Source organism: Lepidochelys kempii, chromosome 8, assembly GCF_965140265.1.
Source record: "Lepidochelys kempii isolate rLepKem1 chromosome 8, rLepKem1.hap2, whole genome shotgun sequence".
In the NCBI taxonomy this organism is placed as follows: domain Eukaryota; kingdom Metazoa; phylum Chordata; order Testudines; family Cheloniidae; genus Lepidochelys; species Lepidochelys kempii.
The window spans coordinates 81084635-81107452 of NC_133263.1; the positions used below are offsets into that span (position 1 = coordinate 81084635).

General features: G+C 38.5%; 1 protein-coding gene across 17 annotated transcripts in view; it reads right to left on the reverse strand.

The window, feature by feature from the left end:
• The window catches only part of ADGRL2 (adhesion G protein-coupled receptor L2), a 195250-nt gene that overhangs the window by 114392 nt on the left and 58040 nt on the right, over positions 1 to 22818 (reverse strand). The window lies entirely within an intron of this gene.

Sequence of the window (22818 nt, forward strand, 5' to 3'; positions counted from 1 at the left end):
TTTTTTGACTGCTAAGTCATGTGGAAATGCATGTTGTATACAAATAAAAAAATTCTATTATATACTTCAAAATAAACAATGCAATTTGAACTCTGGGTGCATTTTCAATATTGAGCAGTAATTGCCTTCCCCCAGCTTGTTTTAGTCTTATGGGTTTTCAGTATTTCAAATCAGCTGAAATAGGTGAGGGAAAGGAGAAAGACTTTACTGGACAAATTTTCAAGGCAGCCTCAATAAATCTTTCATATTTGTATGTGCAAAACCACCTGTATTAACAGTCAACACAGAGCTTCCAGCACAACTGGGCTCCAATCTTGGTTAGCATTTCTATGTGATATTATAATACAAATAATAATAATTTTGTGTACATAAAGTTCATCTATTGCACATGCATATGTCAGTGCTCAGAAAGCATGCACAGTTGTTTTCATGTGTAACTCTGTATATACATAAGTGGATAAAGTCTGACCCTAAAGGGCACATAGAACTATAGTGTGCTATTTCTCAAGGTTACAAAATAAATTGTTCTATTTTAGTTTTCAATCAAGATGTTATTCATCTCTGTAACTTCTCAGCATATTTACAAAAAATGCCATTGAAGACTTAAAAGACAAAATTAATCTTGACCATGTCTTGATGTTTAAAACATAAGTCAAACATGATGTTTTAAAATGTACTATATAGTTACTTTTTATTTTGCAGCATAGTTTATTTTAAGGGTCCCGTCGACCCAAAAAACAGCATCAAGTAACCTAGGCCTTATGTAGGTCATACACCAGCAAAGCAGGACATGGTAACACCCCACATCAATGTGTCAAATAAATGTATAGGACTCATTGCTTCCCTTATTTTTAAATTCATAACAATAAGGCAATAAGGCACTTTATGCAGTGGTATTTCTCAGGGAAATGGTAGAATAGGTGTCTTATGAGAAAGTAGAAGTGGCCAGACAAAATGTTCCTCACAGTCGAAATAGCTACAATTTGTGACATAGCCAGTAATGGGTACTGCACTTCTGGGACTGTTAAACTCACTCTCCTTTCAGACTTATAACACTACACAAGATACAATAAACACAGAAATACGATGCCTATTGGGTGTCTACTTAAATAGTTTCATACCTAGCATTTTTTCTGCCCTTTCTACTTGAATTTCTTTTCTTCCTAAACCTCCTTGTCAGATATGCTCACAGAAATTGAAGGGAAGAAGGACATTACTCAAAATCTATCTTTACTACTGGGGCAGATATCTGTGCCACTATGCAAGATGCAGAACTGATTTAAGGGGAAAGTTTCAGCCCAAGACAAAAACTACACAATTACAGAAACTAAGCAGAAGAAAGTGGGCTCCTCCAAAAAATGTTAGATACCATGCAGAATTTAAGAATCATAAAAATGGATCCACTTCAGTTTAGACTGCGTGAAACACAATCAGTCAGAAAGTGCATGCCAGATTATACTAGAAGCGCATCTTACTGTAAAGACACATAATTATTGGTCCCTACTTCATTCAAATGATTTTATATATGGAAAAGCATTAATATTCTTTTTTGCCATTCTACATATTTAATTGAATTCCATCAATACTTGGTCAACTAAACATTTTGTTTAATTTTGAAAGGATTTAAAAAACATACGTCTGACTTGACCCCTTGCCCGTTTCTCCTTAAGGCAAACCAATTTTATAACCAGGATAACACTAGAGGATGAGCATTGTTGGGGAGTTGCTCACTGTGCCTGTCATACCCCGTTAATGCAACTTTGATTTGCCTTTGTTCTGACAGTAGCAAACAGCTGCTTGTAAATGAGCCACAGTCCCTGGGCTGCCTCCCATTATTCCACACTTTTGTTTGACAAGGTCACTTGCTGTGGGGATTTTGGGGAGACAGAGTGTGCAGCCTATAGAATTAGAGTTAAACCACAGGCAACCCAGCTTGAATGCTCTTTTTTCCCCCCATAGCACCAGCAAAGTAAGAATAACAAAGAGAAAATCTTTAGTTCTGTGAGCAAACTTTTTTTCTCTAGTGTCGATTTCATAATCCTCAAACTATTTTATAAAAAGAAAATCATGTTTCCATAAATTCCTTTTCATTCACAGCTATACGGAAGTTATATTAAGAGATGGATTTAATTACAAAACAGGATTAACAAAATGCAGATTAATATTATATTGTTCGTCCCCAGAAGCAATATGAGACAAAGTGATTCCAGCTAACTGCAGCCATAGCAAACACTGCAAGGAAAAGACTAAGATACAATCTGAAAGGTTTATGTCAGTTTCTGTGGGAATGTTTATTTTTGCTTTGAGCCAAGTTTGGGGTAGAAAAACTAAACCTCCAGTAAAAAGAGTCTCATAAGCAAAATATTATGTTTGCTGCTCTTTTCATGAATAGCAGACATTAATATGGCTTGCAAGTTTTATAGTTTTGAATCTTGCTATTAAAATGCAAAATCAGTATCTAGCCAAAGTTACTGATGTTATGAAATCCTTCCCATCTTTGATTTTTCAGACTGACCAATGATATTAAGGAGAGTGAAATCTGTCATTGGGGTGTCCCATCCCTTTGTGCCAATTATTATTGCTTTTGAAGCCATCCAGGAATAGGGAATGCATGGCAGATACTCAAAGCAATGGCTGATATGATGGGAGGAGACGACCTGTGGCAATTTTCTACCATGAATGAATCATAGTGGAGTCCTTTCAAAATTTATGGGTACAGAAAGGGGAGGTCCTAGCTTAAAATAAATCTGCCAACTTCTTCAAGAAGGACCATATAAAACAATTAATGGAAATCAGTCTAAAAGCCCTTCAATAGCTGTCACCTGGCCTATCCAAAGAGACATTCCTGATGATTTTATTCTTTATCTCATCAATCCAAAGAGTAATTGAGCTCTTCCTGCTCACTGCCATTTCTATCCTAAACAAGTTTTTGTCAGGCCACTAGAAAAATGTTAGATACTCACATCAAGTAACATACTTAATAAAAATGATGCTGCATCTGCATTAAAAGTAGAAAGCCACAAAAATTACCTTTCAACATACTAACATCTCTGTAGTCTTTGACAAATTTTGGCAAAAGAACAGATACATAAAATTTGCAAGCTTCACAGTAAAGTAAAGAAACTGGCAGGGAATTCTAGACAAGTTCTGAATGCATTCTCAAAATTCTGAAAGGGGAAGATTATGTTTGTAACCACTAAAAAAAAAAAAAATCAGCTTTTTAAGCTCTTTCGTGTTTCGACTAATCCATTATATCTCTCATTCTTGGCCGTAAATGCTTCACCAGTAATTTAAGTTCAGATAAAATGGTCTTTCCAAGTTTCAATCAGAACTACTTCCTTACTGACAAAAAGTATTTATACTATATTTATTTAATGACATATTTTAAATAGTGTGTATTCCAACTGAATCATATTCAAATTATCCAGTGCCAACAAGAATTCACGTAACAAAGAAGAATCTAATGGTAATCGATTATGACAGCCCTCACTTCCCAACAAAGCACATTGAACACACTCTAGTAGCTCACTATTAGAGTACAGGACAGGAGATTGCAAGCCTCATTTGTATTCAAAGGAAGGCAAATCACAAACTCATTTACATCCCTCCATCTTCCTTACTGCATGTCAACAGGAGGTGGTCTATCAATACTACCTTTGAAATAGGTGGGTGTCTTAAAATACCTTCACATTTCAGAAAAGACCCTGAATTACAAAATAGACCCTGAGCCTTAACTTGTATATTTCCTTTGCATAAGCTACAATAAAACATGAATAAATACAGTTCTTACTTTGTTCTCATTTTAATCTACCTTGCAAAAACTGGTTTCATGTTATAAATTTAGTCAACTTAATCTGGCATATTAGAAAAGAAAGCTGCAAATTAAACCCATTACAGGTATGACCATGTGGCACAGCTGGCAGGATATGCCTCTTAAATGACAGATGAATAGGTGCCAATTTCTTCCTTCCTTCTTTGCATACACACAGGATAAATGTCTGAGCAATCTTTGTTAAGATGATGAGTTACTGGAACAAAAAGATGAACTAGAGTGGAGATCAAAAACTCATTCTTCAGCTAAAACCCTATCTCTTTGTAAAATGACAACTAGCAGAGGTTTGTTTGTAAAGTTGTGAGTAAAACCCATAATAGAGAAAAGCATCAAACTAAAGACTTTTTTCAAATATTTTTAGGATCGTTAAATGAAGATTGGTTCTTAATTAACTCTTTGAGGCTTGCTTCCAATTTCCCCAAAGCCAGTCTAGTGTCAGCGATAGACATGTTGGGGAAACTACTACCCTGAAAGTATTAAAATCACCATGCACTTCCAAGGCCATATGTCTGCTATTATTCACTGTGGCACTGAAGCATTAACAACAGTCAGGCTAAGCTAAAAACACAAATATCTGTTGTCAATCAGAACCAATTTCTGATAAAGTGTGAACAAACATTCCACAAGATAGGAATCAAGGGCATCTTCATGCCCAAAAGCATACACAGCTAGCAGTAAGCAACATTAAATGTGTTTATACAAAAACAAGATAGATTAAATAAACTAAACCCTGTGCTTAAATGCTTTTGATCCCTACTGTTTGCTTTCACACTGACAGCTCTCTCAGACTCTCTAAGAAATTCGATGTACGCATGAACCATGACTGGCGAAATAATAAATTAATGCTCTGATGTCTGGCTTCAAACTTTTTAAGAGCCTTTTGAAAGTGAGCACAGATGTCAGTAATAACTCCCCACAGATCACACCACACACCCATCACACTAATGCAGCCTTTTCCCCTTCCCCATGCCCGCCCTCAGTTTACAAGGATGGGGGAGATTTGGCTGGACCAGTAGGTGAATGATGTCTCTTGGAGTCCTTACTTGGGCAGGAAAGAAAAGGAGCTCCTGCCTCCTCCCTTCTTTGATAGCCTCATGCTATAGCAGGGCATTAGTTCCCACCCCGACACCTGATGGGTTATTCATGACTCATGTGGGACCTCATTAGTGTCATAGCTCCCTTGGGTGGGCTGTCATCTGTGCCTGTTTCCTTCCAGGCATACCCAGGGAAGACGTGCTGGCAGACGTTGCAGTAGGTGGGTCGTAAGCCAACCCAAGAAATGGCAGCATCAGCTGAGGAGTGACGGAGCCAAAAGATTTCCTGGCCGACCCCCACCCCATTAGGCAGTGACCATGTAAGGCCTCAATGCAGGCTGTGAGGATGCACTCTGCCTTGTAGATCCAGAAAGAGATCAGCAGTGCACTGCCTCAGCAGGGGCTAGCAACATGCCCTTCAGAGAGGTTTGGTGGATGCCCTGAAATGAGTGTGTGCATTACCTTTCAGGACACCTCCTTGATTGGTTTTGTTGAACTGTGGCACTGCTCGCTCCAGCTATAATCCTCCCTCGCTTTGATATTTTCCCCTTCTGTAGCGAGGGGTAAATAAATTCTGTACCGACCCCTGCCACCCTTATTGCAGAACAGAGATGAATGAACTCTGTACTTTCTTCTTCCACCCCTATTTGGGGTAGGGGCTAATAATAAACTCTGTATATGTCCCCTACCCCACGTGTTATGGGGGTTTAACAATAAACTGCATTTCCCCACTTTGACAGGAGGGAAGTTAGTAAACTCTGCATTTCTTCCCCCAATGGGGAGCCAACCTGATGTTCTAGCGGTAGTATTTGGTTGAATAGTCCGATAACATATATAGCCTGACCAATCTGAATAGGGATTTTGAAGACTGTTGATGCTATTTTAATATTCTGTTTATTCTCATTTCTGCAAGATGAAGCAGGGTTTTTTTCTGGTCTAGTAATAAATTCTCTGTTGGGGGGAAGGGTTGGGAGGGAAATACTGGGCTAGTCAAGGTCAATCAGCCTTTTAAAAAAATAGTACCATTAGGAAGGATGGCCAAATTCCTTAGGAAATCAGTGATCAGTCACGGAAGGATATCTTATCCTTCTGCCAAACTTTTCAAGGAAAAAAGGATGCACCTGTTTTTACCAAAGATTTGACATGTTTTGTGTAATTTAGGGCATATTTATGTCAGTTTTGTCCATTAGCAGGGGGAGGACGGGGTTCCTTTTAGGTGCTGGCAGGTTTCCCGTGCAGGTTAAATGAGAAAGTGGAGGCCAGAGTAGCTGGCTTCAGGCCGAGGCACTATCCAGGTGGCAAATGGCTGGACCATTGCTCCACGATGCATGGCCAGGAGAGAGGCACTTATCCCTCACACAAGGAAAGGGAAAGGAGACATTTTGGTCCTGGACCTCACATGGATTTCACAGCAGAGGGAAGAAGAGGTAGCTTCCTTTTATGGATTTAAACTGCCTGTACCACCCTTCATTTGTGAACTGCACTAGACTTGTCCTGTCAGGTTTGTGTGGGGAGAAGCTGCCTGTCAGTTCCTCCATTAGTTCTGTTACATCACAGGTAAGAAAAAGCTGTGGCCTTCGATTTAACTAATTCTGCATGGGGAGTCTTAGTCATCACAATTTCCAGACCAATGCTGCAAATATTTAAAACTACTCCTTCCTGTCTTTAGTTTCACCTGTTATTTACTGATTAGAACTGATATTTTCAAAGGAAGTGAAGATTACCAGCAAGCATTTGTTTAAGCAAAAAATGCCACCGCCCCTCAAAGAAAAACCCTCACCATTGCACACAGGTTTTTCTTTAGATGGTCAGCTTTGTACCCCTCAATTGTGCTTTTAGCCAGGTGTCATATGGCTTCAGACTAGGAATCTGACTAAACTGGTGTGAGGCCAGACATCAGTACAAAAGCTCAAAAAAAAGCCCCTACAAACCCTTAAGCAGGCTCCCCTCCCTAAAATTACTTGCTGTTCTGGCAGAAATACTTCCTTATTTATAACAGACATTTTTTTCTTAAATGGAGCCTTACATCTTACCCTGTCTTGATAACGTTTTTTCCTTAAACCTTATAGCAACAACAGATGATTTTTACACCACGAAGCACAAAAGCAAAGGTGATCTCACCATCAATGGGAAAAAGAAAGCCTGAGTCATGCCATCTTCACCCCAACTAGTCCACCTCACCAGCTGGCATGACACAGAGAACAGTATGGAATACCTCAAAAGGGAAAAGTAAACTAAGTATAGATGAGATGAATTAAAGTGGCAGTACGGTTGACAGGTGTCCGGTTTTCAAGGCCCAAACAACAGCTAAAATGATGTATTTCTGCCACATGGGGTGCACCAGTAACAGAAAATCTCTCCACACAACCTTCTCTGCTCTGCATCTCCCTGGTGGCTCTGTACTGGCATTGGCCCCGGGAAGGCAGGAGGATGGACCCTGGATGGACCCTCCGACCAAGAACTCAGTGTTTCCCCGTACCCCCAGCTAGTGGCTCTGGCTTGGCTACATGCTAACTACAGTAAGTTGGCACTGAGGCTTCTGCCCTGCCTGCCTCTGAGTGTATTTTTCAAGTGCACAACCCACATACCATATCTCAGGTTTGGCCCATACTGAGGTAGCTCACAATGTGCATTATCTTATTACCAATTAACCTTAAGTATTGTTTGCAAAAAATAAGTTCTATTTAAATGTGCAGTTGCACAGGTCAAATATTTTCTGTAATATGCTGAAAATATTTCCTTTTACCCTTTGCTTCTTTAAACATTTTCCAATATAAACTACAATATTTTCCCACTAAATACATGTGTACACTTGTCATATTTTATATGTGATTGTGTATTTTACAGTTGTTTGTTACATCTTAAGAGTTTATATATAGACGTATAAAAATGTACATGAACTTCACTTAGACTTCTGTATGGCATTTGACTTAAAATGAGATATTCCATTTTAAGTTTAACACTTTGCAAAATCAAGGTAGCACATAACAGATGGATTAAAAATTGGCTAACTAATAGATCTTTAAAAAAAAAAGTGTAAAAGGGGGATCAGCCAGTTTAGATGTTTCCAGTAAGGTTCCACAGGGTTCTTGCCTCAATGCTTTTCGATACCTTTATCAATGATGTGAAAGAAAAAAATAAAATAATTGCTGGTAAAGTTTGCAGATGACACAAAAATTGATGGAGTGTAAATAAAAAAACAAGTTTTACAGAGTAATTAGGAACACTTGGGAAGATGGGTTTACTTGAAAAATACATATTTTAATACAGTCAACTGCAAGGCCGTATATTGAGGAACAAACAACATAAGTCACACTTACAGGAAGGGGGAATGTATTTTGGAAAGCAGTGACTCTGAAAAGGATTTGAGCATCCTGGTGGATAAACAACTGAACATGAGCTTGCAGTGCAGTGGTGGCTAACACAGCAAATGTGATACTCGGATGTATAAGTAGGGCAGTTCAGAGTAGCAGTGGAGAGGTGACAAAGGTATAAAAAGATGCAAGAGATGAGACAGACTAAATTACATTAGCAATAAAGGGCAAATTTTTTAAACAGTGAAGGAAATTAGCTATTGGAAAAACACACTTGGGGACATGGTAGATTCTCAGCACTAGAGGTTTTTAAATCAAGACTAGATATCTTTCTAAGAGAGATGCTCTAGCTCAGGGGTGGGCAAACTACAGCCCGGGGGCCACATCCGGCCTGCCAGACGTTTTAATCTGACCCTCAAGCTCCTTCCGGGAGTGAAATCGGGGGTTTGCCCCTCTCTGCACGGCTCCCGGAAACAGCAGCATGTCTTCTCTCCCTCCACCCCCGCCCCCCTCCGACTCCTACACATGGGGCAGCCAGGGGGCTCCACACACTGCCTCCGCCCCAAGCACCGCCCCTCTAGCTCCCATTGGCCGGGAACTACAGCCAATGGGAGCTGCGGGGGGGGGAGGGGACCTGCGGATGGGGCAGCGCGCAGACCCGCCTGGCCACGCCTCCGTGTAGGAGCCGGAGAGCGGACATGCCGCTGCTACTGGGAGCTGCTTGAGGTAAGTGCCCCCAGAGCCTGCATCCCTACTCCCCTCCCATGCCCCAACCCTCTGCCCCAGCCCTCATCCCACTTGTTCCCACCGAACCCCTTGGTCCCAGCCTGGAGCACCTGCCTGCATCCCCAATCCAGAGCCCACACCCCCAGCCGGAGCCCTCACCCCCTCCCCTTGCACTCCAACCCCCAATTTTGTGAGCATTCATGGCCCGCCATACAATTTTCATACCCAGATGTGGCCCTCAGGTCAAAAAATTTGCCCACCCCTGCGTTAGCTCAACCAAAAGTTACAGGCTTGATATAGGAATCATTGGATTAAATTCCATGACCTACGTAAAAAAAAAAAGAGATCATAATGGTCCCATCTGGCATTAAAATCTATGAAACTCTTCATCTACTGGGCAGCATTCTGTCATGTGTGCATGTATTTTGAATCCTTCAACTTCTGTGCAAAACATAAAGCACAGTTACCCAGATTTCTGCAGAATTTGAGAATTTCATTCTCCTTGAGGAATGAGTTTTAAAGGCCTTCAAACCCTCTTAATAAATCAGTGGGATGAACTCAACTGGAGTTTTTTGTGCACAGAAGTAGCGAATCAGATCTTCTCTTTGAGATTTACAACATAAAGACATTTCAATCCTTAAAATCTGAAATAATAAATCCCTCTCTGAAAGGGAAACTGTCAAACATTTTAGATCCAGTGTCAGAGTGGAATTGTCAGTGCCAGGATATTAGTAAGACAAGTATGGATCAACTTCTATTGGTGAGAGAAACGAGAGCTCTGTGTGGCTCAAAAACTGGTCTCTCTCTCACCGACTGAAGTTGGTCCAATAAAGATATTACCTCACCCACCTGGTCTCTCTCAACTTTTTACACCAGGCACACTATTTCTTATAAATGTTTTTTAAAATAATAAAAAAGCTCATAGGGAAGTGCCTCTAGATTACAAATATCTCTTTGGGGAATGGAAAGCGCAGTGTGGATAAATCCGATTTTTTAATTTAAATTAAATAAAAGGTTTTCTTAAAAATAAATCTATTTAAAATTAAATTGGAAATTGACAACCGATGTTAAGGCCTAAACTTATTATAATCGACTAAAATAATTTAAATTAAATACAAAAAATAATATTAAATAGTACATATTTTCTGCGAAGTTTTAAAGGAAGTCAAAACACTGCACAGGTGGAAGTCACAGGCTAAGCACCTAGAACCACAGCCTGATGAACTGCAAAACCAGCCTTTCATAGCAGTAGCCTCTTCTGCAGCAGTAGGGAGAATATAGTCTTCATTTCGCTGCACTCAACTAGTTCAGTTCAACAGCTAGCTCATTCAAAATTAAGGAACTTTGGGAGTTGTACAAGCAGGAAACATCGTCCTCCTCTACCAATCCATGAATAAAAACTCAGCGGGAAAGGATAAGATTTACTATTTTTAAACTGTTGAAAGACATAGTGATCAGAAATAATCAGTTCAATTCACTAACTACAGATAATACTTCATTTCTTCAATAGATCAGTCTTAAATGCAAAACACGTTTTGATAAAGTTTTTGATACTTTTCTTGTGTTTTAGCACATTTAAGATAGCTTTATTGAATTAAAAATAGATCAATAAAATGCTGTTTTCATGCATGTTTTCATGAATTGGAACGCCTATCCAAATAGAGCCTGATGCAAATCACAAGAAAAAAAATTAACCATTATCTACTAAACAAGAAATGCATCATTCACCATTTTATAAAATAATAAAAAATGTAAACAAATTTAAACTAAGCTATACGATTGCTTAAATAAACGTGTATGGAATCAGGTATTCTCCTGGTTAGGAGAAAGAAGCAACAAATCTAATGAAAAGGCTATATTTAGCTGCAAATCAAGATGATTTAATGGTTACCAACTAATGAGAACCAACCTTTCTTTAGAAAAATAACTAAAAAGTACACATGCAAAACACCATTAAAATCAATTACTTTTAACTAAGGTTTTTTGCTTGCTGATTTAAATCATGATTAAAATCAGCAAGTTAAATCACCTTAATTTTAATTAATCTGGTGGAGAAGATGGAGTTAACCAACTTTGCTATTGCCAGAGTCAAAGAAATGTCAAAGGATACTATTTCCATTTTGCCGTTAAAAAAATAAAACCCCCAGACACATGTGTGCATATTCTACCAGCTGCAGGTAACTAATAAACACTATTCCCAGAGAGATGGCAATATCAATCAGTGATTCACAAAGACATGGCATGACATGGCATTAGTAGTTACGACTGTTAAACAAAAGCAACCATGTTAATTTCAATTACAACTCAAACACTGAGGAGGAAGGGGGACAAAAACAATGAGATAAATTTTGCCGTCAATTACACTCATACAACTAAAGAAAAGGAGTACCTGTAGCACCTTAGAGACTAACCAATTTATCTGAACATAAACTTTCGTGAGCTACAGCTCACTTCATCAGATGCATGCAGTGGAAAATACAGTGGGGTGATTTTATATATACAGAGAACATGAAACAATGGGTGTTACCATACACTCTATAACGAGAGTGATCAGGTAAGGTGAGTTATTACCAGCAGGAGAGAAAAAACAAAACAAAAACCTTTTTGTAGTGATAATCAAGGCGGGCCGTTTCCAGCAGTTGACAACGTGTGGACAGGTCAGTCCTTGCTTACAGACAGCCCTGCAACCTGAAGCAAATAGTCACCAGCAACCACACACCAAAAACACTAACCCAGGAACCTATCCTTGCAACAAATCCCGTTGCCACATATCTATTCCGGGGACACCATCGTAGGACCTAATCACATCAGCCACACTAGCAAAGGCTCATTCACCTGCACATCTACCAATGTGATATATGCCATCATGTGCCAGCAATGCCCCTCTGCCATGTACATTGGCCAAACCAGACAGTCTCTACGTAAAAGAATAAATGGACACAAATCAGACGTCAGGAATTATAACATTCAAAAACTAGTCGGAGAACACGTCAATCTCTCTGGTCACTCGATTACAGACCTAAAAGTTGCAATTCTTCAATAAAAAAACTTCAAAAACAGACTCCAATGAGAGACTGCTGAATTGGAATTAATTTGCAAACTGGACACCATTACATTAGGCTTGAATAAAGACTGGGAGTGGATGTGTCATTACACAAAGTAAAACTATTTCCCCATGTTTATCCCCCCCCACACACACACACACACTGTTCCCCACACGTTCTTGTCAACTGCTGGAAATGGCCCACCTTGATTATCACTAAAAGGGGTTGTTTTTTTCCCCTCTCCTGCTGGTAACAGCTCACCTTCCCTGATCACTCTCGTTACCGTGTGTATGGTAACACCCATTGTTTCATGTTCTCTGTGTATATAAAATCTCCCCACTGTATTTTCCACTGCATGCATCCAATGAAGTGAGGTGTAGCTCACGAAAGCTTATGCTCAAATAAATTTGTTAGTCTCTAAGGTGTCACAAGTACTCCTTTTCTTTTTGCGGATACAGACTAACACAGCGGCTACTCTGAAACCACTCATACAATCGATGAAGGACTTCAGTAATCAAAGGCAGAAGTTAGACCAAAGTCTGTCAAATGTAAGACACCAAAAAGTGGTGGGAAACTAAAAATATAAAACTTAAATTGAGCTTTTAAAGTATATTATTTCCTCAATTGTTAGAAACAGTGTTCTACGTAATCCAGCTCTGTAGTATAAATTCTTAAGTAACTTTAAAACACCAGTTTATTTTCTTTAACTTTAACAATTTATTTTCTAGCAACTAAAGCATTTACATGCAATTTATACTGATGCATTACCATACCCTGCTTACCATTTATAGACACGATATCTAAGTCTGGAGTAGACTGGTGGCTCTTTGGTGCATCTGTTTAGGCCCCAGGATGACATCACATACATTCCAAAACATCACTGCTAGATTACCCTCTTGCATGAGTACCTTATGGTTAATAGACCAATTAATCATGAAGATATGCTTGCAAGAGACGTTGAAATCTTGTTTGGATAATGAAGTAGAGTTTACAGAATGTATAAGCAGAAATAGTGCTGTAAAAGCACAAATTGAGCATATTCATTATGGGGTACAATCAGTTTTTCATTAGAACTTTTAAAAAAGCCATTAAGTGACAAAAACTTAATTATCAGTTTACAAATTAACAATTATGGATGAAAAACAAATTGAAGTATTTCAAGTGGATTGAATAATCTGGTAAAATATTTAGGGTCACATTGTGTAGTTCTGAGGATCCATTCATAAATAAATGGTGTGGGTGGGTGATTACCAGTATAGCAGACAGATGGCAAAAATGGCACCCTTCCTTTTAATCCTAGATCGGGTCTGCTGAGCTGGCAGTTTAAAAAAAAAATCTAACTGAAAACTGGGCAAATTTAACGTAGAAGCTATTGAAATACATTAGTAGAACCCACAATACCATTTTACAATCACTTTTCAGAGTTGAATTGTACTTTAAAGAACACTTGAGTCCAAACCTGTGAAGTATTGGGATTCCCCTGTAATTGAAGAAGGGAATTTCCTGCAGATGCACGCTGGTGTTTTTTTCTTTGCACTACCTCCCAGATGGGTAAGGAACAGAGGCCTTTCACAATGACAGAGAAAAGGTAATATGGGATTATTCTGCAATTTTATATTTACTTTCAGTCTAGTGATGCTTCCTGTAATACACACAGATGTATTTTTATTGTTCTCTTTTTCTGTAACATTCCTAACAAACCACTAACTGGGCATAAACTAAACTGGTCTGGGTATCCAGTTTATCTGGGGATGCTCAGAGGAAATGAAGTTGTCTGGCCTCTCAATGGAAACATTAAGGAATAGGTAAGAGTGAAGGATGTGGAGCAGGCTGTATTCTTCCACCTGAGCAGTGCCACAGGTCAGCGGTGAGAGGACCAAATGACTTAAGAGTGGGGGCTTGTTTTTAGGATTACATTTTAAAAAAAAAAATCCTACATACACAACCCGTTTTACACCCCAAAATCCAATTTTAAAAATCATCATTAAAACTAATTAACGATAACTTTCTCATATGATCAGATTTAATCCTACCTTGATCCTTTGCAGATAACGCTTAACACTGTACCAGTATGGGCTTGTCTACACTGACACTATGGTGGAAAAGCTATGGCACTTCAACTATGCCACTGTAGCACCACAATGTGAACCCTTCCTACAGGGGTTTTCCGTCGCTGTAGTTAATCCACCTCTCTGAGAGGGTAAGAATTCTTCTGTTGACCTATCCACGTCTACACTGGATCTACCTAACTACAGTGCTCAGGAATGTAAATTTTTCACATCCCAGAGCAACACAGAAAGGTCTGTCTAATTCTTCAGTGCAAACCAGGCCTGAGTAATCAGAAACCCAGTAGCTCAACATTTTCAATGCTGCCTGACAGCCAGCTTGCAAATAAAGAACTTTATCAACGGCCACAAAAAATCTTGAGCTCCTGTTGCCATCATATATATAAATAGTGTTTTAAAATTAGAAACGAAATTAAAAATAAAAATATTTTTATTAAAATAGAACATTTTAGGCCGTACACTGAAAATGACTGTCAACTCAGAGTTAGATATGTATTTTTTTCCGGATCCCTAAATAAAACTTTTATATAGACTCAAATGAGGTATAGTTACATATTTAGCCCTCAATCCTGGAAACACTTAACCATGTGCTTAACTTTTTGAATGAGTAGTCTCATAGAAGCCAACCAGGTCTACTCCCATGGATAAAGTTAATCATACACACAAGTGTTTGCGGAACCTGGGCCTCAAAGCAAAAAATCTATGGAATTATATGCAATGTGGATCATATTACAGTAACTGCTACATTTGTAATATTTTGCCTCAGCAAATCCCGAAGTGTACATGTTCCACCGATTCTGTTAGGATCCAAAGTCCACTGAAGTCCATTGACTTCACTGACTAGGAAAATTCATTCATAATACTTTTTCCTTCTAAACTGCAGGATCCCCACCCTCCACCACAAACACACACACACCTGAATTAGAATTATGGCCATCCTAATTTCCATATATAAGACCCAAGAACAATGTTTTAAGGTAGCAAGGACAATTATCAGTACTTCAACATTCCTGGCTATTATTCATCGAAAAGAATAATTATCCCTTGGTTCAGCTTTCCAAGAAGTCACCTATTTAATTCTGCTCTTGTGTTTTAACAAAGACTTCTCAATAAAAAATTGCCTTTCCATTTTAGTTGTTCACAAAAGAATCTCTAACAGTAACAGAAAATGACCTATATCACAGAGGAGAGAAAAAAGCTCATTATTCATACTTCAGGCCACCAAAGAAAAAAATGATAAAGCTTACGAGCACTCATTTGAAGGCATGCACAATGTTTCCTGCTAAACTTTAATTATATTTTCAGTATATATATACTCTAGTGTTCTGAAACAAGCCAAACTACAGTGATCCAGGAATACCCAATTTCAGTATTTACCAAAATATGTCCCTTAATGGGTATAATTAAAACATAAGAAAAAAAAAGAAATTTGCTCAGCTCTTGGGAACTTTTGCTAGACATTTCTTTACATTTAGATTAAACAATACATCATCACTGAAATTCATACAAAAAGCAATTCAAATTACTTAAGTTAAAAAAAAAAATCAGGAAAAGCAGGTTGAGCAATCCCATCATGTCAGTGAGCCAAAAAGTTGGTTTGCCTCCAAGTGTCTATTACATGCACATTTCGGTTTTGAAAACTCAGAATTTTAACGTTGTATTTGCATGAACATAAAACAGGAATGCTCTGAAAAACTGAAACCACAGCAATTGCTCCTATAAAATTACTATTCCATTGCAGGCATAAAGACTCACAGCTAGTTATAAAGGTATTTTTAAAAAGAATCTAAGAAAAAATATCAAAGGCACCAAACCATTTTTTACATTGCTAAGAGACTGTATCGGTCAATGTTATCGAAGACTTATATATGTGATAGTTACTGTACTTTTCTGTATGTTCCCTATACATGGTATTTAGTAAATATAATAAATAGGCCGAAAGATATAACAACACAGAGGAATCTGAATCCAAAGATTTCCTTTTACCTTTAATAAACTGTTGTCCAACTCATTCAATAATGGAATATTCTACATGGGTCAATGATGGCAGTTCAGGCAAACAAAAGAAGTCTTTATGCTCCATCTAGACATTGCAAGGTGCTTATTCAATTTCTTCTGCATCAGAAGCAGTGTTCCTTACCTAATATGTATACATTTGCTGAGTGTTATTCAGCCTTTGTTGCTTCTGACCCTCACTTGGCATTTAATTCCCAGTCCACCAGGGTATTCATGCTTGATAGCACTGATGCACATACTGAATGCTTTATTTATGTAATGGTACAGGGAATGAAGCTATAAACTGTATTAGACAATATCCAGTTTACAGATGCAAATGGCTAGTGTCACAGCATTACTGACCCATATCTACAGCAGTAAATATGTCATTGGAATTTAGAGAACGGAATATAACAATTGTAGATAAACATTAAAACGAAGGAAAAATTAAAGTCTCAGATACATTTTTGATTCCAGGTTTGAATTTTAAATTTTTCAGAAATATTCATAGCACTGAAATTGCCACTCTTATTTTTTTCTACCCTTTAGTTTTAAAAAAACAGGCATTTGTCCTCACTATTTAAGTGCAAGGAAAACTCTGGTAGTCCTCCTCCTCCCCTCCTAAAAATGGTCACTAACTATTCAAAACAATTGAAATTACAATTGAAGCTAAGGCTTGTACATGTATCCCCAAGTGCAGCTACAAAGAATTGTTTTAATCGGCGATGCCCAGTGACTAAAATAGTCTAGAGCTGATTTAAAACATATGACATACAACTTGATAGTTTACATAAGAGAAATACTGACGCTTAGTCTTTTAAGACAGCTTCATTATTTATACCGCTGTATGTAAATCAACTAAAGAGGCAAGGTCTTTTTCTTGTTTCAGATAAGTTATTTCATAGCAGTGAATATCATGATTTTTATTCAAATGTTCTCTCAAAAAAATCTTTTTATCTAAAATTAATTAAATAATATTTCACCAAAAGACTGTGAAGATTGACCAACATAGTCATGACCTATTGACACTTCCCCATCTACTGAAGTGAATACACTGACTAAAAAGAAATATCACACACATGCTAATAGATGACAACAGTAAGACAGATTTGAGAAGGACTTAAATTATTCTGAAAGCTTGGAACTTAACATCCATAACAGTCTATATCTTCTCCCCCCCCACTTTTTTTTTTAATTATGTCTTTTTAAAAGGCCCCCTGCTGTGGTTTTTGAAATACTAAATGGCCTCCACAGCTATGTGACATAATTCATTCTAATTCATGATTATTTTCAAACTATTCCCGGTTTCCCAGAAGCTTCTTAAAAGAAAAATCCTTTCCCCTATTTAAACAGTATATTTTCAGGTATAAATTTTGCAGAACAGTATCTGAGGTACAGTCACAGCGCATGCTGTTGCTGCATTTCCATTAAGAAACATAATGAAAAAAAATCAGACACATGCTGGTTTTTAAAACTTGCTCTTCTAGGTACAGACTGGGAGTGTTAAAATTCCATCTTCCCTGTGGAGTGAATTCTATTGAAAAACATTTGGCTTCTGTTAAAAAACAAAAACAAAACAAAAAAAAACCCACTCCCTTCATGTAGGACAGGTGGAATTTTAAGACTCCAGAACTATGCCTTAAAAAGCACAGATTATTGCCGAGTATGGTAGGTACTGCACTGTACTTACAGTACTTTCAAGGAGCTGACAACTGCATTTACTTACCAACTGCACTTTTTAACTTTTATTTCTACTATGGTAACATGCTTTTGGAATCCTAAAAGCCACAGAAAAGATGAAGTCAAACCAGTACAGGATTGGTCCCAGTGTCATATTGTAGCACTGTTTAATGACTTCTCTCCTTCACCCCTCCCCACTTCCAAAACAGGATATTAATTAGATTAAAAAAAAATTCTAATTTGAGATTATGTCCTCTGCATGCTAGAATTACCCCTTGTTGTTCTACTGAGGGAAGCAGAGCACCAACATGATAGAGAGGGGAAGGGAACAGCAGCTTGCCCAGGGTCATAACAAACAAGCATTACACAAAAGCATCATATAGTCATGAATTTGCAACTAGTCAAAATGTGCCACGCACTGTACATCCTGTTCCAAGCGCTGTTTGTGGCACACCTAAGAGAAAGGCAGGCTAACCCTGAAAGAAAGCAATGTCTGATTTTCTGGACAGTGTTTCTGATATGATGTAGCATGGGCTCTGTTTATCTGGAATAATTCTTGACAGCTGCATCCCCCAAGCACATGCTCTGATACAATGCCCCAAGATGGGTAAAGCATGTATGACAAAATGAAATTTAAAGCAAGACAGCCAAATCAGCCTGTTCCACAGAGTACTTTCCTGACTGATAGACATAAGGACAGTCTCTTGGAAACTAGCAGAGAAATCAGCAGCTCTGGAGGGGACTTCAATGTCATTTTTAACCCCCCCCCTTTTTTTTTTTTTAATATTGAGTTTTAATGGCACAGTAAGAAGCAGGGTGACAGAATCAATAGAGTTTAAGATGCTCTCGTAATCTGGGTTTAACACTGTAGTAACACCTTTAATCAAAGATATAGAACCCTCTGTGGCACTTTGACATCCACAGCTATCATTTAGATACTGCTTTGATCACACTGAATTAACAACTTTAGTCAATAATTAAAACCTGGCTGCCCAAAATGTCAGGGTAAAACTAGTCTGACACTTTATCGTTCTTATAAAAGCATCATTTGAATCTACACGTTCTGCCAACTGTTTTGCGGAGTTATAATAAAAGTGATCAAGATGGGATAAAATGCTACTGGGAACCGTAGAACAGCAGAAGAAACTTGGTACCAGTTTTTCTCCATGGAAATTAACTGTACCTATAAAAACTGGTGAACCACCCCAAATTTATAAGTAGGGGTCTTACTATAAACTCTGAGCCAACCTAGTTTCCATCCCAGGGATCGGCAACCTTCGGCCCGCGATCTGCCAGGTTAAGCCCCATAGCGGGCCGGTTTGTTTAGCTGCCACGTCCTCAGGTATGGCCAATCGTGGCTCCCACTGGCTGCGGTTCGCTGCTCCAGGCCAATGGGGGCTGTGAAAAGCCGCGGCCAGCACATCCCTTGGCCTGCGCCACTTCCCGCAGCCCCCGTTGGCCTGGAACGGCGAACCATGGCCAGTGGGAGCCGTGATCGGCCGAACCTGTGCACACAGCAGGTAAACAAACCAGCCCAGCCCACCAGGGGGCTTACCCTGGCGGGCCATGGGTTGCCAATCCCTGTTCTATTCTATTCTTTTCTTAAACAGAGTCATAAAAATCTTTCATTTTCCAGGGGAAAATGCGAAAGTAAAAATCCTGGGTTCTTAACCTGTTTGTCTCTGAGCCAACCTATGTCCTTGAGAAAGTCACATAATCTCTTTGCCTCAGTTTCCCTATCTGTAAAATGGGGATAGAAATAGCTAGTTTCCTACAGCACAAGGTGTTGGAAAGATCTGATAATAGTGTGTGAAGAGCTTTGATATTCTCAGATAAAAAGTGTTGTATAATATAAATTATTAATAACATGCCAGTTACAGGTGAAGCAACAACTATGGCTACTTCTCACATAGAAATATCATCACAGAATATCAATCATGTTTTATCACGTTACTATTGGGGTCAGTATACAAGACTATCTTCAAAAGGCATGATTTTTGAAAATGCAGGTGTGAGTGTGGGATGGGGAAAGACTCTGCTTATATGTCTAATTCATTCTGCTGACGTCAGAATAATTTGAGAGCTCAGTTTTCCACAGCCTATATAAATGGTGTGTTTTGTTTCAGGGAATGTCTCCTTCACTGAAATGTTGGGAACATGTATACCATTATGTCAAAATAAAAATGGCAATATTAAAAAAAACTTGATTCCTTGATTTAAAAATATGCTACATTTCAGTAACTGTTTTATACTGCTACTGTACTTTTGGTTATTTCTGACTTTTATTGATATGTATCTTTGTTCCATCCAGTCTCTTTTCTAACTAATTGCTCAAACAGTCTGAAAGAGAGGGGTAATTAATTACCTTTAGAGGAGAGAAGAACAATTACGCTCATAAACTCTTACGTAGAAAAACTCTTTGATCATGTTGTATGTCTTACAGTCTAAAATATAGGAGAACAGGCACTTCAGAATGTCCTGCCACAGTACAGACCTACCGTAAAATACTGCCAAGGGGCCAAATTCTGTGCTCAGATTTATATACTTGGTTCCTTATTAATTTAAGTAGGAGCCCCACACTAGGATTTGAAGGCAGAACTTCTATTACTTTTATTTATTCAGTGCTGACACTGTGCAGCATTGGGCAATACGTAGAGAAAGACAGAGAGAGTAAGAGTCAGGGGCAGGGACTAAGTATAAACAATGATGAAACATGCCAAATCCTAAATATTTGCACTCATAACAGGAGGTGGTGCTGCTGACATCTTCTTCAACTCTGCTAAGTGAAAATGGTTACAAGACAATTTATTTTTGTCATATTGTATCAATGCTACCTAGGCTTGCAGAACGCAGGTTAAGTTTCTTGCCCAGAAATTTTATTCATATGACTCAGATCCACAAAATCCAGCTGGCATGTACTTTAGTAGATCTGAGACAACACAAAAAGCAAGTTTCTAGGTTAAAAATGTAACCCTCCCATCCTTCACCCACTTCAGATACACTGATGTGAACCTGTGTAACTAAATTTCATAAAGAAAAAATGGAAGGCTGTTTCAATTAGAAAGGAGGTGGAGGAGGGAGACGTGGGAGACAGAAGGACTAGCAGCAGGGCAAATCCACAGTCTCAGTTCTAAGCTTCTCTAGAATGGCACTATCCAATTGATCAAAGTAAAGAAGGGCTATGAGAATTTCTGACTTCTATTAAAGAATGCTTCCTTATCTTGGCTGGCCACTTCAATGCCATTAAGTTGAATGCCTTGATACTTAAGGAAGTTTGGAAATTACCCAGAGAAGAAAACATTGCTAAAAAAAAGAGATTAACATCTTAAAATATTTTTGGGGTGGACAAGCCAGAAATATGAAGCAGCACCTAAAGGGCAAGCTAAGAAAAAAAAAAAAAGAGGATGAGAAGACATGTCCATCACGTTTAAGTCTCTCCTAAGACTGTTGATGTAAGGGTCCAACATTTATAGAGAGAGTCACAGGACTGCATTTAAAGATGTACATGTTATCACTTTTAGCCTTTTACGTATTCTCAATTCTGATCAAATGTAATACACAAAGTAGATAAATTATAACCAAATACATTACTAGCGTGTGCACAGTGCTAATTAAGCTGTTTCTATTATACATTTAAAAAGTGTTCTGTGTTTACAATTTTAAAAGCAAATAAATGTTTATATAATTTGTAAATGCCAAACATAAACATCATTCAGGAGAAAACAAAAAGCTACTGCTAACAGCAGCCATGTCCACAATGCAGCCACAAGCCAAAAATCCTTGGTCTATCTTACAAAATTAACTGGGGTACTTACTGTCTGTTTTCTAGTATTTTAATATTGGATTTAAACAGTTATTTATTAGGTATAATAACTGCCTCCCTCAGACACAGCTGTTTGGACTGAAGGGGACAATTTTATTTTTTGTGAGGTCAGGTTTACCCTATAAACTTACATCGGTATAACTACATAGCTCGGGTGTGTGAAAAATCCACACCGCTGAGCAATGCAGTTAGAGCGACCTAATCTTCTGTGCAGACAGTGCTATGTCGACAGGAGGGCTTCTCCCACTGACATAGCTACCGCATCTCACGGAGGTGGATTAACAACTCCGATAGGAGAACTTCTCCCATCGGCAGAGCAGAATCTTTGCTGAAGCGCTACAGTGGTGCAGCTGCGTCACTGCAGCCTTTTAAGAGTACACCTGCCCTGAGTTGCAGCAGAAGCACCAAGCAAGTAGGAATGTTTATCAATCTATATGGACTAATGGGATCTGTATAGCGGTTCTTTAGAATAAGAATCGCTGAGATGGTAGACTGTTCTTCTCAGAATTTAAAAGTTTAAAGGCATATTTACAGAAGGTAAAACTTTGTTAGGCTGATAGTGTCTGAGGAAGAAATACAGACTGCAGCTTTGCATCTCTTTCAAAAAGGACTTTCTATTTGTAATATTATTTGTTACAAAAATGCCTAAGGAGAGAAATGCCTGGAAGAAATCATATCTCAACTGTACTACACACATAGCAAAAAACAGTCCTTAACCAAAGAAGCTTACAATCTAAATAGACAAGGAAGAAAAAGTATAAGAAAGGAAGTATCCCCATTTTACAGATAGGAAACTGATGCAGAGACATTGAATTGCCCAAGGTCAAATGGAAGTCTGTAGCAGAGTCAGAAACTGAACCAGCATTTCATGAGTTTGGAAAGTCCCGAACAGGTACCTTGATTAATCACAAGACCACCCTTCTTCTGCCAGTCCAGCAAGTGACCACATATTGAGTGGAACAAGCAAATCTTCAGAGGGTACAGGAACACTTTTGCTGAGTATATTTCAGAATCCAAATGTTATCTCCTTTGGAAAAATTGGCTCCTGTTTTCCTCCCAGAAGAGGGGTAGTTAATCACAGAAGCTAAGGCTTTAGACTTCTTGGGAATGAATTTCATGACTTCCATGAAGTATTAGAGATAGCCTTACTCACTGTTAAGCAAAAGGAAGAAACTAGGCAACACAATCTCCTCGTACTAGGTGAGAACTGGGAAAAAACTGAAATGAGAAAGGAACGGACAGTCCCTAGAACCACTATAATCCTGGCCAAGTGGGGTCAGAAAGTAGGGTTTCCAGAGCACCAG